This window comes from Balaenoptera acutorostrata, chromosome 19 (assembly GCF_949987535.1).
Source record: "Balaenoptera acutorostrata chromosome 19, mBalAcu1.1, whole genome shotgun sequence".
NCBI lineage: Eukaryota > Metazoa > Chordata > Mammalia > Artiodactyla > Balaenopteridae > Balaenoptera > Balaenoptera acutorostrata.
The window spans coordinates 64481448-64496347 of NC_080082.1; the positions used below are offsets into that span (position 1 = coordinate 64481448).

At 43.4% G+C, this 14900-nt stretch overlaps 1 pseudogene; it reads left to right on the top strand.

The window, feature by feature from the left end:
- LOC103000720 (sulfotransferase 2A1-like) overlaps nt 1-11919 on the top strand; it is a 34783-nt pseudogene extending 22864 nt beyond the window's left edge.
- Nucleotides 11920-14900: the final 2981 nt, after the last annotated feature.

Here is a 14900-nt window from a genome sequence, read left to right on the forward strand (position 1 = left end):
TTTGAAGCAGAGATAGCAGTACTTGGGTTTTCCACCGTGTAGGGGCCAGTACCCTCAACCCCTATGTTGTTCAAGGGTCAACTGCACAATAGAATATTACTCAGCCATGAAAAAGAATGAAATCAAGCCATTTGTGACAACATGGGTAGACCTTGAGGGCATTCATGCTTAGTGAAATAAGTCAGATAGAGAAAGATAAATACCACTTCATCTCATTTATATGTGGAATCCAAAATTAAAAAAAAAAAAAAGCTCATAGATACAGAGAACAGATTGGTAGTTGCCAGAGGTGGGTGGGTAGTTGCCAGGGTGGGTGGTGGGCAAAATGGGTAAAGGAGGTCAAAAGGTACAACCTTCTAGTTATAAAATAAATAAATTATGGGGATGTGATGTACAGCCTGGTGACAATAGTTAATAATGCTGCGCTGCATATTTGAAAGTTGCTGAAAGAGTAAATCTTAAGCATTCTCATCACCAGAAAAAAATAATTCTGTAACTATGTCTGGTGACCAGTGTTAACTAGACTTATTGTGGTCATCATTTGGAATCATTATGCTTTACACCTGAAACGAATATAATGTTGTATGTCAATTATACCTAAGTAAAATAAAATAATAAAGAAAATATTGAATGAATGAAAGAATACATGAAACAGGAAAACAAACCAAAAAAATAAAAAAATAGCCCAAGACCACACTCTGTAAAATGATTATGACTTTACTCCAGAAAATTCTGGTTTGAACCTCAGTTCTCCAGATTTTGTCTATGAATAAATAGTGCAATGTCGTTGAAGCTCCATTTTTGTGTGCTTAAACCAGCAGGATTTATTCATCTGTGCTAAGGACTGGGAGGAATGTGATGATTAAGATGACCTCAAGCCACATCCGAAAGGAATGTATAGATCATTTGAAAAAAGACCAATAACAGACAAAATTTGTTAGTTTCCATAGCGACCACATTTTCTACTGACAGCCTAGCTTAGATCAGAGCCTAATGCATACTCAATGAATAGTATCTATTTTAAGAAATATAATAAGTAGATTAAGAATCCGCTTATTGTTGTTTATCTATTTTATATATAGTAGTTTGTCTTTGCTAATCCCATACCCCTAATTTATCCCTCCCTGCCTTCCTCTTTGGTAACTGTAAGTTTGTTTTCTAAGTCTGTGAGTCTGTTTCTGTTCTGTAAATAAGTTCATTTGTGTCATATTTTAGATCCACATATAAGTGATACCCAGCTCAGATTATGACTGCAGTGGAGTAAAGCAGTGATCAGAATTGGAAATGACCTGATATAACACTTGATCCAGCATGTCCTAGCCCAGGTTTACTGACATAAAACTAGTTCCTTTTTTTAAAAAAAGTTTGTTTTGAGAACCCTGAAAGTTTGTTTCCTCTTGAGGTTTCACCATCTACAGCAGCATGAGTTTATTCATGTCATCATTTTGAATTTTATAAACGAACCCTTATATACAGTTGGCCATTCACATCTGTCTGATTAGTCCCTGGGAAATACTGATATCGTAGAAATTCCTAGGAAAAGATAGTGAGGCCTGGAACATGAAATTCCAGGAATAGCAATGAATAGGGCAGAGTCCCACTAAAACTCAGACTTCTTCAAAATGTAATAACATCATCTGCCTCTCAAAACTTTAAAGACCATCATTCCATGTATCATAAGGTTCTTAAAGGGCAGAAACAATCCGTATCTTATACGCTGCTCCTTCCATAGAATCCAACTCAATGTCTGGCCCATTGTGGGTTCTAAATCTATTTTGTTAAATAAATGAATTAAAGACTAAATTGTAGCCAGACACTTTAATGGGCATTGGCATTTTCTCCATTTGTGAAAAGCCTGGAGCAAGGGAAATGGATACATTTATTCTCATTTTCTCTCTTTTTTAAATTTAAGTGTATTTACATAATGAGAAATCCCAGAGATGTTATTACTTCCGGTTATCATTTCTGGAAAATGGTAAAGATTATCAGAGAGCCGGAATCATTTGAAGAGTATTCGGAATGATTTCTGCAAGGAAATGGTGAGTTTGACTCAAAATGTGGACGCCAGGTGGAATGGGAAAGTTTCTGCGTCTCATCCCCAGGTCTTACTGTCCCATGATTTAAACAACCACATTGTGATCGAAACCTAGATGTCGCTAAATCTGTAGTCCCTCCTGTTAACAACAGAAATCTTAGCCAATGTGCTTTGTGTTCCCCCCCAATTTTTTCTAAATATGATAAACATGTAAAAAGATAATTCACCACACTCAAAATAAGAGAAAAGTATGAATTCAAACTACAATGATATACAGTTTCTCATCTGTCATAGTGGAAAGTGTATGCCTTTCCTCTCCTTGCCGTAACAAATTACCACAAATTTAATGCTTTAAAACAACAAAAAATTGGGAATTCCCTGGTGGTCCAGTGGTTAGGACTTTCACTGCTGAGGGCCCGGGTTCAATCCCTGGTCGGGGAACTAGGATCCCACAAGCCGCCTGACGTGGCCTAAAATAAAATAAATAAATAAAACAAAAACGTATCTTACATTCTGGAGTTCAGAAATCCAAAATATGCCGTATGGGTTAAAATTAATGTGCGGGCATGGCTACATTCTGTTCTTGAGGCTCAAGGAGAGAATTCACTTCTTGCCTTTTCCAGCTTTTAGAGGCTGCCCACGTTTCTTGGCACGTGGACCACATCCTTCCACACTCTGCTGTCATCACATCTCCTTCTCTGATTCTGACACTCCTTCCGCTCTCATATAAGGACCTGTGATTACGTTGTTTCTACCTCGATAATCCAAGATAATCTCTCCCTTTGAAGATCCTGAATTTAATTGCATCTTCAAAGTCCATTTTGTCATGACAAGTAACGTATTCAGAGACTTGGGGATCAGGCTGTGGACACTTTTGTGCGGCCATCATTCTGCTCTAGCACAGCTAGCATTCAAAACATTTGACTCACGCTGTGGCGGTGAGACTCTGGGTAGACCAACACGCTCATATATTGCTGGTGGCATAGATAACAGTACTAACCCATGTAGGGTCATCTTGCAAATTCTAGCATTCTAGCATTTACACTTTCATGTTTAACTCCCCTTTCTCCAGTGGAAAAAAATACACTAGCAAAAATACACACACACAAAAAAAAGTTGCGGCGGGAAGAAAGAGAAGATGGATTTACTAGACTTCAAATGATCCTTATTTGTAATAGCAAAAAATAAAGTTGCCACCAAATATATAATGAAATGCTACTCAACTTAAAAAAATAAAAAAGATGGAATGTTGCCATTCTATTACAGAGTGACCTCTAGAATCCACTGCTAACTATTTTAAAAATTGAGATGTGGAGAAAAGTTTGTAGCATAGGCTACCAATGAACAACGATGGAGGACAAGTACAGGAAAGGGCATGAGGAGAGAAGAGTTTGGTAAAATTTGGAGAGTTGGGTGTGATAAGAAAGAAGCAACTAAATGAGGTGGACGGACCTAGAGTCTGTCATACAGAGTGAAGTAAGTCAGAAAGAGAAAAACAAATACCGTATGCTAATGCACATATACGGAATCTAAAAAAACTGTACTGATGAACCTAGTGGCAGGGCAGGAATAAAGATGCTGACATAGAGAACGGACCCGAGGACACAGCGGGGGGAAGGGGAAGCTGGGATGAAGTGAGAGAGTACCATTGACATATATACACTACCAAATGTAAAATAGTTAGCTAGTGGGAAGCAGCCGCATAGCACAGGGAGATCAGCTTGATGCTTTGTGACCACCTAGAGGGGTGGGATAGGGAGGGTGGGAGGGAGGCCAAGAGGGAAGGGTTATGGGGATGTATGTATACATATAGCTGATTCGATTTGTTGTACATCAGAAACTAATGCAACATTGTAAAGCAATTATACTCCAATAAAGATACATATATATAAAAAAAGAAGCAACTAATATCTGCCTGGTCGCCATCAGAGACAACCTTAAATATTGTATTAAAGAGCTTGGTTTTTTTTTTTTTGGCTGCTCCACATAGCTTGTGGGATCTTAGTTCCCCGACCAGGGATCGACCCCGCGCTCTCAGCAGTGAAAGTGTGGAGGCCTAACCACTGGACTGCCAGGGAATTCCCAAGAGCTTGGAATTTAACTTATGCAATATTTTGATTTAAAAAAATATTATTTCTGGGCTTCCCTGGTGGCGCAGTGGTTGAGAATCTGCCTGCTAATGCAGGGGACACGGGTTCGAGCCCTGGTCTGGGAAGATCCCACATGCCGCGGAGCAACTGGGCCCGTGAGCCACAACTACTGAGCCTGCGCGTCTGGAGCCTGTGCTCCGCAACGAGAGGCCACGAGGGGCTTCCCTGGTGGCGCGGTGGTTGAGAGTCGGCCTGCCAATGCGGGGGACACGGGTTCGAGCCCTGGTCTGGGAAGATCCCACGTGCCGCGGAGCAGCTGGGCCCGTGAGCCACAATTACTGAGCCTGCGCGTCTGGAGCCTGTGCTCCACAACAAGAGAGGCCGCAATAGTGAGAGGCCCACGCACCGCGATGAAGAGTGGCCCCCGCTTGCCGCAACTAGAGATGGCCCTCACACAGAAACGAAGACCCAACACAGCCATAAATAAATAAATAAATAATTAAAAAAAAACAAAAACAAAAAAAAAAACTTAAGGTGGTTTAAAAAAAAAAAAGAGAGGCCACGATAGTGAGAGGCCCGCGCACCGCGATGAAGAGTGGCCCCCGCTTGCCGCAACTAGAGAAAGCCCTCGCACAGAAACGAAGACCCAACACAGCCAAAAATAAATAAATCAATCAATCAAATTTAAAAAATAATAATAATAAATATTATTTCTGAAGAAAACTCTAAAATTTTGGATCTGAATTTCCATAAAAGATATTTTTAAAGGGCTATAATGCCAAAAAAATTTAAACACCTGTTTTAGTTGTGTCAGCTTGTCCAATGCTCTGGAATCCTATTTGATCCCCTTGTAGAGCCACAGAGGAAACATATATATATATATTTTAATTATTTATTTATTTATTTATTTATTTTGGCTGTGTTGTGTCTTCGTTTCTGTGCGAGGGCTTCCTCTAGTTGCGGCAAGTGGGGGCCACTCTTCATCGCGGTGCGCGGGCCTCTCACTATCGCGGCCTCTCTTGTTGTGGAGCACAGGCTCCAGACGCGCAGGCTCAGTAGTTGTGGCGCACGGGCCCAGTTGCTCCGCGGCATGTGGGATCTTCCCAGACCAGGTCTCGAACCCGTGTCCTCTGCATTGGCAGGCAGATTCTCAACCACTGCGCCACCAGGGAAGCCCAGGAAACATATTTTTAACAATTATTACAATTTTTCCTATCACACACATGCTCCTCCTGGCCATAATCTTGGATGTTCCTGGATGAAATGCTCTCCTTTAAGAGTTTCCAGGGGGCTTCCCTGGTGGCACAGTGGTTAAGAATCCGCCTGCCAATGCAGGGAACACGGGTTCGAGCCCTGGTCTGGGAAGATCCCACATGCCGCGGAGCAACTGGGTCCGTGCACCACAACTACGAGCCTGCGCTCTACAGCCCACGAGCCACAACTACTGGGGCCCGTGTGCCTAGAGCCCGTGCTCCACAGCAGGAGAAGCCACCCCAATGAGAAGCCCACGCCCCCCAACAAAGAGTGGCCCCCGCTCGCTGCAACTAGAGAGAGCCCGCACGCAGCAACGGAGACCCAATACAGCCTAAATAAATAAATAAATAAATTATATTTTAAAAAAAAGAGTTTCCAGTGGGAACTTCCCTGGTGGTCCAGTGGTTAGGACTCTGTGCTTCCACTGCAGGGGGTATGGGTTCAATCCTTGGTCGGGGAACTAGGATCCCACAAGCTGCACGGCCAAAAAAAAAAAAAAAAGAGTTCCCAGTGTCCGTGTTCAGACAGTGAATGTTCAACATTTTACTAGCAGAAGGAGGACCTAAGTTCTAGAAGCTTCAGTTTCCCTATTGGATTTGGGAGTGTAATAATTGAGACTGTGCTGAAACCTGCTCCACACCTGTAAGAGAAAGAATTAGGTGTCTTTATTGCAAGGTAGAAAAAAATCTTGCCTTTTGGTTTTTTAACTTCTTGGAGTTTATCATCTAATTATGTCAAACACAACTATTTCTCCTATTTAATTATACCAAACCCTTAGTTACAAACAATCTTAAACATAAAAAACAGATCAACCAATTATAATTAAATATTTATTTATTTATTTATTTGGCTTTGCCGGGTCTTAGTTGCCGCATGCGGGTTCTTTTTATTTGCGGCATTGGAACTCTTAGTTGCGGCATGTGGGATCTAGCTCCCTGACCAGGGATGGAACCCAGGTCCCCTCCATTGGGAGCGTGGAGTCTTAGCCACTGGACCACCAGGGAAGTCCAAGCAATTATAATTAAACAGGATAAATAATTCAAGCACGTCTCAGTGAATCCAACATAAGAATTCAACGAGCTATACTCCTGTAGGAATAGCTGGAACCATGGGATTAAACAGAAGATCTTATATCTCTGCACTTTTCTGCTTGAAATTTTCATTTTCTGAACAAAAAAAGATGTGATACACACACACACACACACACACACACACACACACACGATGAAATACTACTCAGCCATAAAAAAGAATGAAATAATGCCATTTGCAGCAACATGGGTGGACCTAGAGATGATCATACTAAGTGAAGTAAGCCAGACAGAGAAAGACAAATACCATATGATATAACTTATATGTAGAATCTAAAATATGATACAAATGAACTTATTTACAAAACAAAAATAGATTCACAGACATAGAAAACAAACTTATGGTTACCAAAGAGGAAAGTTGGGGGGATAAATTAGGAGTTTGGGATTAGCAGATACAACTACTATGTATAAAATAAATAAACAACAAGGTCCTACTGTATAGCACAGGGAATTATATTTAATATTTTGTAAAAAACCACAATGGAAAAGAATATGAAAAAAATTTTTTCATTTTCTTTGTCTCAACATAGGTTTCTGCTATTTTGGTTCACATGATATGAAAGAGAGTTGACCATTCCTGAATTGGGGAACGTATATAGTATTGTGCAGTTATACAAGGAGAGACAGAAAGTTTCCTCTTTTTTTTTCCTCCAGAAAGTTTACTCTTGGTATGAAGACCAAAAATCTCAGGGGAAGAGACACAGGTTTGCATGTGTCTAATGCCTTATTCAACAATGTCTAAGTGACAGTATCACTTGACCTACGACTCCTCAAATGCACATTGTGAAAGGAAAAAAAAAAAATTTCCACACAGTGTGCTGTTCCAAAGGTTTGGGATGGGTGAAGGACATACAAAAGACATATGTTTCTGGTATAGGGGAAAGAAACTGTATTCATAGCAGAAAGAACAAAGACACGGACTCCAAATTAGAAGGGGTTTAAATTTAGCTCTTTCATTTGCTAACTGAATTCTCTTTACAGTTCAGAAATCTCATCACAGGTAGATGTGACACATTTTTTTTAACTTTTTATTTTATGTTGGAGTACAGTTGATTAACAATGTTGTGATAGTTTCAGGTGTACAGGAAAGTGATTCAGTTATGCATATACATGTATCTATTCTTTTTCAAATTCTTTTTCCATTTAGGTTGTTACATAATATTGAGCAGCGTTCTCCGTGCTATACTAGGTCCTTGTTGGTTATCCATTTTAAATAGATGCCCATCTTAAATACTGCATTGTATACGGCGCCCACCTGGTGGCCATCCAGGCAGTAAAGGCAGAAATTCTATTTCTCATGTCAACGAAGAAGAAAGGACAAGGATTCCCCCAACTTAGCTCACTTGCTCATCAGACACATAGGGTGTGCATCAAGCGGGCAGCATTCCCGGGGCGGTGGGGTCCACGGGAGTGAACCAGGTACTTCTCTCCCCGCTTCTCTTGCAGTGCTGTATGGATCGTGGTCTGACCATGTTCACAACTGGCTGCAGATGAAAGGAAAAGAGAATTTCCTGGTGATATCGTACGAGGAGCTGCAACAGGTAACCATTCTCTCTAGCTCCATCTCATGGCTGTCAATCTTCCATCCATTCGTTTTCTTTTTTGAATTTTATTGTATTTATTTTTTAACATCTTTATTGGAGTATAATTGCTTTACAATGGTGTGTTAGTTTCTGCTGTATAACAAAGTGAATCAGCTATTCATATACATATATCCCCATATCTCCTCCCTCTTGCATCTCCCTCCCACCCTCCCTATTCCAACCCTCTAGGTGGTCACAAAGCAACAAGCTGATCTCCCTGTGCTATGCGGCTGCTTCCCACTAGCTATCTATTTTACATTTGGTTGTATATAGAAGTCCATGCCACTCTCTCACTCACCCGTTCTTTAATATTTCTATTCTACCCTTTCAATCGGATATTATCCCTGGGAGGAAATCAAGTAGGGTCATTTCTTCTTTGACCTCCTTAGGTTGTACACATTCTTTCTTCAATTTTCTCATTTATTTCTTTTTACAACATTTAATGCAGGCACTGACGAAGAGTTCAGCAACATATTTTGTTTAGTAAGTTTAGCACATACTGAGGGCTATCAGTGATTTCATGGCAAAAATCTGAAGCAATCTGGGAACCCAGGGGCAGTGTCCGGTGGGTATGGAAGGCAGATGGGGCTTGGCAGGGTCAGGATAGAGGCAAAAGTATTTACATATTCCCAGACTGACTGATAGGAATTGAATATGTCAGTCAGTATTCATAGGAAGCATTCGCTGACCTCCAGAGAAAGTGGCCGACGTAAATTTTTTTTAAATTAATTTATTTTTGGCTGCGTTGGGTCTTCGTTGCTGCGCGTGGGCTTTCTCTAGTTGCGGCAAGCGGGGGCTACTCTGCATTGTGGTGCATGTGCGTCTCATTGCAGTGGCTTCTCCTGTTGTGGAGCACGGGCTCTAGGCACGCAGGCTTCAGTAGCTGTGGCACATGGGCCCAGTAGTCGTGGCTCGTGGGCTCTAGAGTGCAGGCTCAGTAGCTGTGGCTCACGGGCTGAGTTGCTCCGCGGCATGTGGGGTCTTCTGGGACCAGGGCTCGAACCCGTGTCCCTTGCATTGGCAGGCGGATTCTTAACCACTGCGCCACCAGGGAAGCCCATGGCCAACGTAAATTTAAATAGACTGTCTCAGGACTTCCCTGAGCCACAACTACTGAAGCCCATGCGCCTAGAGCCCGTTCTCCACAACAAAGAGAAGCCACTGCAATGAGAAGCCTGCACGCAGCAACGAAGACCCAACGCAGCCATAAATAAATAATAAAGAGTAAAATAAAAAATAAATAGACTGTTTCTTATAAACACCCCTCTGTCCCTTACTTGGACTGCACATTTCCAGATGAGCATGACGAGCTCATCCTCTTCTTGCTTTGGCTTATTTTCTGTCTCCTCCTGGTCCTCACTCTCTGCTGTCTCTGTTTGCTCTCTTTTTCCCGCTTGTCATTTTCTTTCCACTCTCTGTGGTTCTCATCCTAGGACACACAAGCCAGTGTAGAGACGCTCAGCCACTTCTTGGGCAAGAAGCTAAGCCCAGAAGAACTGAATGCAGTCCTCAAGAATGTATCCTTCAAGACCATGAAAGATAATAAAATGAGCAATTGTTGCCTATCACCTGATATCTTTATGGATCAAAGCAAAGGTTTCATGAGAAAAGGTAAGAGAGCATTTTTTAAAACTGAAGTATATTTGATTTACAATATTATATTAGTTGCAGGTGATTAGTTGCAGGTGCAGCATAGTGATTCAGTATTTTTATAGATTATACTGCATTTAACATTATTACAAAACAATGGCTACATTCCCTGTGCTGTACAATATATCCTTGTTGCTTATTTATTTTATACATGGTAGTTTGTACCTCTTAATCCCCTACTCTTATCTTGCCCCTCCCCCCTTTCCTCACCCCACTGGTAACCACTAGTTTGTTCTCTATATCTGTGAGTCTGTTTCTGTTTTGTTATATCCATTCATTTGTATTATTTTTTAGATTCCACATATAAGTGATAAAATATAGTGTTTGTCTTTCTCTGTCTGACTTATTTCATTGAGCATAATACCTCCAAGTCCATCCACATTGTTGCAAGTGGCAGAATTTCATTCTTTTTTTATGCCTGAGCATTTCTAATTTTAAGACCTGGAAGAAATGAACAGAGAATTCCCCTGCTTCTGTGGATACACTAAGATATGGGGCGAGCAAAATATTTGAGTCTCTAAAATCACAAAAGTGGCGCCTGACTTGGAGAGTTTAAGGAATGATTTGGGATATTTATAAGGTCATAAAGAAAACTTGTGAAGATGAAGCACTGCCTACGAATGATGTATCTACCTGGCCCCACTCGTGTCCTCGGTGTAGGTCGTTGTGTAGAGCACCCTCACATTTTCTTGTTAGAGAGTTCCCGCTCACAGCACTGGTGTGGTCCTTCGCCCCATGGAGTGACCCTCCCTTTACAAGTATTGACAATGGGAATATCTATTCCACCAAAAGGAGCTGGCAAATAGAAACCCTGGGAAAAGAAAAATGAGGGGAAAGACATGTGACTTAGCTCCAGGCCAAACCTTCCGTTGAGACCCTATACTAAAGACCAAAGATGTTCACTACACAGAAGGAATGAAGGTGTTGACGGCATGTAGTGGGTAGTTTCCATTTTCAACCTGCAGTTTACAAGAGGGGGGCTGGGGAGACCTCAAGGAAAAGGTGACATGTGACTTCTGTTTGCTCGGTTACCCAAGGGGAGAGCATTCTAGGTAGAAAAAACTACAAGGTACAAAACACTGGGTAGTGCTGTTTGCGGTGATATTCAAGGGTGGAGAGTTAAAAATAAAAGGAAAGGGACTTCCCTGGCGGTCCAGTGGGTAAGACTTCGCCTTCCAATGCAGGGGGTGCGGGTTTGATCCCTGGCTGGGGATCTAGGATCCCACATGCCTCGTGGCCAAAAAAACAAAACATAAAACAGAAGCAATATTGTAACAAATTCAATAAAGACTTTTTAAAAATGGTCCACATCTAAAAATAAAAAATAAAATAAAAGGAAAGGAAAGAGAAGGCATGACTTGGGAGTAGCAATCAATCACAAGTATACCATATCTACCTACATGACCCAGGGTAAGAGCAGCGTGGGAGAAAAGAACCTCCACTGTCCTAAAGAAATGTGTTGCTGGTTAAATGAGGTATACGTGTAATATCCTAACACAATGCCTGGCATATGAGAAATTACTTCATGTAGGTTAGGTGTTATTGCTGTTGTGGTTGCCTTTTGTGATTATTCAAGCCTCACAATATAAACAGATTGCAAACTGGAGACTCAAATATACTACCAAACCAGTGGCCGTCGGACTCTGGACAAGAAAATTTTAACCACTCAGTTATGTTGCCTGCAATTTCCAGTTCAGTGTTCGTGACAGATTGGCAGTGGCGACAGACACAGAAGACGCTCAAGTGAAGTCTTGAGACCTTATTTATAAACCTGATCTGGACTTATTTTGTTGTATATTTGACAGGAATCACTGGGGACTGGAAAAGTCACTTTACAGTGGCCCAGAGTGAAGCCTTTGATAAAATCTACCAGGAGAAGATGGCTGGGCTCGCTCAAGACCTATTCCCATGGGAATAATGGCCTTATATTCCTGGATCAGATGTAAATGCTGCATTTCCTGATGTTCTTGTGTTCGAGCATGCTCATAGGAAGCAAATTTTAATCCTACAATTCAATTATATGCTTCCTTGAAAATAACCATGTTCTAAGAATACTATTTCATAATAGGTGGAAGTCATAATAAAATTTAAATTTCAGTGCCATAAATAAAGTTTTAATGGAACACACATACATGCACACACACAAAAGAATCATGTTCCTTCTTAACTGTAAGCCATGCCAACTTCAAAAAGTTATATAATATTTCAAACACACAGAATAAGAAAGAAAACAATATTTTAAACCTCATATGAATTCTAACCTGTTAAAAAATAAAAGTTGATACCTTCCCATATTTGTGAGTCTATGAAAGTCCACCACAGAACGTTACATATATTAATATACTCACCTCTTCTTCTGTAGCCATTCCCCAATCATATTTTCCCTCTGTATCTTTGGCATCTCATCATTAATGGCTACTCAGAATTTAGCGTGCACGTTTCTGCAGGGGACGCCCTGTTCAGATCACCACACCGACGCACTTACGCTCCAGCCGCTGTGAGGGAGCTTGCTGAGGGCTTGCCGGAGCCCTCTTATCTGCAACACTGCTCTGAGCAAAACGAGAGACATCTTTCCTGGAAGATTAGGCTTCCCGAAAAACAAACGGCCCCCAGCAAATGACTTGCAGAGATAAATACTAAAGACTAACACCCTGCGCTAGGAAAGGAGCAGATTCGTGGTGTGCTTTGTTGTCAGGCTCTCTGGGGGACGAGAACAAACCACATCTGTGTTTGGCTTCTTCCCCAAGACCCACCACTCACCCCCGCCGTGTTGTGCTGGCCTCACTCCTTTTCAGAGCACACTCATTCATTGAATCATTTATACAAAAGCACCCATTTCAAGCTCTGTTTCTAAGAAACCCAACTCAAGAAACTTAACCCCAGAAGCCATGCTAGGAATAAATTACACTGTGAGGATGGGATTCTGGAATTGATCACTTACCAGCCAGACAACAATGAGGACCCCAATGCTAGCAGAGGGGAACATACAGACAGACCCTGGCATATTATCCCAGGGCAAATCCTAAGGGTTTTTTGTTTGTTTGTGTTTATTGGTGCACCACGCGGCATGCAGGATCTTACTTCCCTGACCAGGGATCGAACCCGTGCCCCGCGCAATGGAAGCGCAGGGTCCTAACCACCAGCCCCCCAGGCAAGTCCCCTGCTAAGGTTCTCACTACTGTGTTGGGATACAGGTGGAAAGGGCTGACCTGTCATGTGCAGTATCTCTGGAATGTGATTGTTACAGGGGGAATAGTAACTCTTAGGACTGTGGAATTAGGTGCCTTTTGAAAAGTGCCACTAACGCAAAAAGCAGTGGAGACAATGACCTCAGATGGATTCATCAGGGTTGTAAATGTCACCAAAAACCTGGCCTCTGTTCACTGGTGCCGAATAGAAACACCGAGACAGAACCTGGAGGAGTAGAAAAGAGTAGCTTTATTACTTTGACAGGCAAAGGGGGCCACAACGGGCTAACGCCCTCAAAACTGTGCCTTGATTCCTGGGCAATAGGAAGGGGTCTTATAGTTTCAGGGTGGAAAACAGGGCTGTAGATGAGGATCGGGGCTGATGTAGTCTTGCATTCTTCTTTCCTCCTGGAGACATTGGGATTATTAGGGCTGGCGTCAGGTGGTTCCGGAACGGGTTCTGGTGGTCCTCGAGGTTATCGTTCCATGACGTTCTTTCTGGAATGAAGAATGCTCACAAAGGAAAGGAGTGCTAGGGAGTACTGTCTTGGAGGAGTAAACATCAGGTGCATAGTACAACTTTAGCTAGAGGGCAGTCACTATCAGAGTGCAGTTAAGCAAGAAAGAGAAGGGAAAAATAAAAAACGTCTACAGGGGCTTCCCTGGCTGGACATCGAGCCCTGGTCCCGGAAGATCCCATACACCGTGGAGCAACTAAGCCCGCGTGCCACAACTACTGAACCCTGCGTGCCTAGAGCCTGTGCTCTGCAACAAGATAAGCCACCACAGTGAGAAGCCCGAGCGCCACAACTACTGAGCCTGCACCCTAGAGCCCACGAGCCACAACTACTGAGCCCGCGTGCCACAACTACTGAAGCCTGCGCCCCTAGAGCCCATGCTCTACAATGAGAAGCCACCGCAATGAGAAGCCCGCACACCGCAACGAAGAGCAGCCCCCCTACCCCGTTCCTACTCGCCGCAACTAGAGAAAGCCCGCGCACAGCAACGAAGACCCAACGCAGCCTAAAATAAATAAATAAATAAATAAATAAATTTATTAAAAAAAAAAGTCTACAGGAGACCAGTTGGATGGGTGGCAAGAATAAGGGCTGAATAAGGGCTGACATAATGGGGGTGCCTCAACTAGCTTCTGCTACAGCATGAAGGACAGTGCGGGAGTGATGTCAGCAAGACGGTGAGACAGGAGGCCCTGTCCCCGGATGATAATGATGTGAGGGCTCTGGAAGCCAGGAGAGTAGTTCCAGTCGCCACAGGGACCACGGAATCCAAGCTCAGCCACGTCGGACAGGACGAGAACAGCCTCACCCTGCCCGCATCACCGCTTCCAAAGCTGCCGCATCTCAGTGCCGAGCCCCCTACCCCCAGCCCTTCTCACCCGGTGGGGAAGGAGAAAGCCAAGCGAGGGGCTGGCTTCTCCAGCCTTTGAGACCTGCTTCTGTCTCCTCACACACGGAATGTGAGGAAAGCCACGTGGCTGTGGCCTGGGGGCAGCGAAGATCAAAGAAACGGGGTAAGGATGGCAGCAACCCGCTCGAGGGTCTCAGGGACCACCTGGGCGCCCCCACGGATGGCACAGACCTCACGGACTGGCTTGACCCTGCAGAACCGAGGGAGACACCCGGTCCTGAGGCTGGTCCGTCAGGAGGAGGGAAAGAGGTGAAGCGGGTACCCATCGCCCCAGCACTTTGGGGCAGTGCCCTGGGGAGAGGCTGGCAGCGCTCCACACCTGACACAGCCCTGTTGAGGCAGGAGATAGATGGGCCCCAGGCGGAACAGCTGGAGTTTGTCCCCTGTGGGCAGATACTCCAAGATGAAGAGGACGAGGAGCTGAGCCCTGCCCAGAGAAGACACCACATGTTTCTCATTCTCAAGGTCAAGGAGACCTTCCCGACTACACATGCACAGAAAGCCTCCTTGGAGGTCAAAAAGGGAGTGATGTCAGCCTACCCAGAGGCCTCTTCGCAAGAATCCACCTTGGCTGAGAG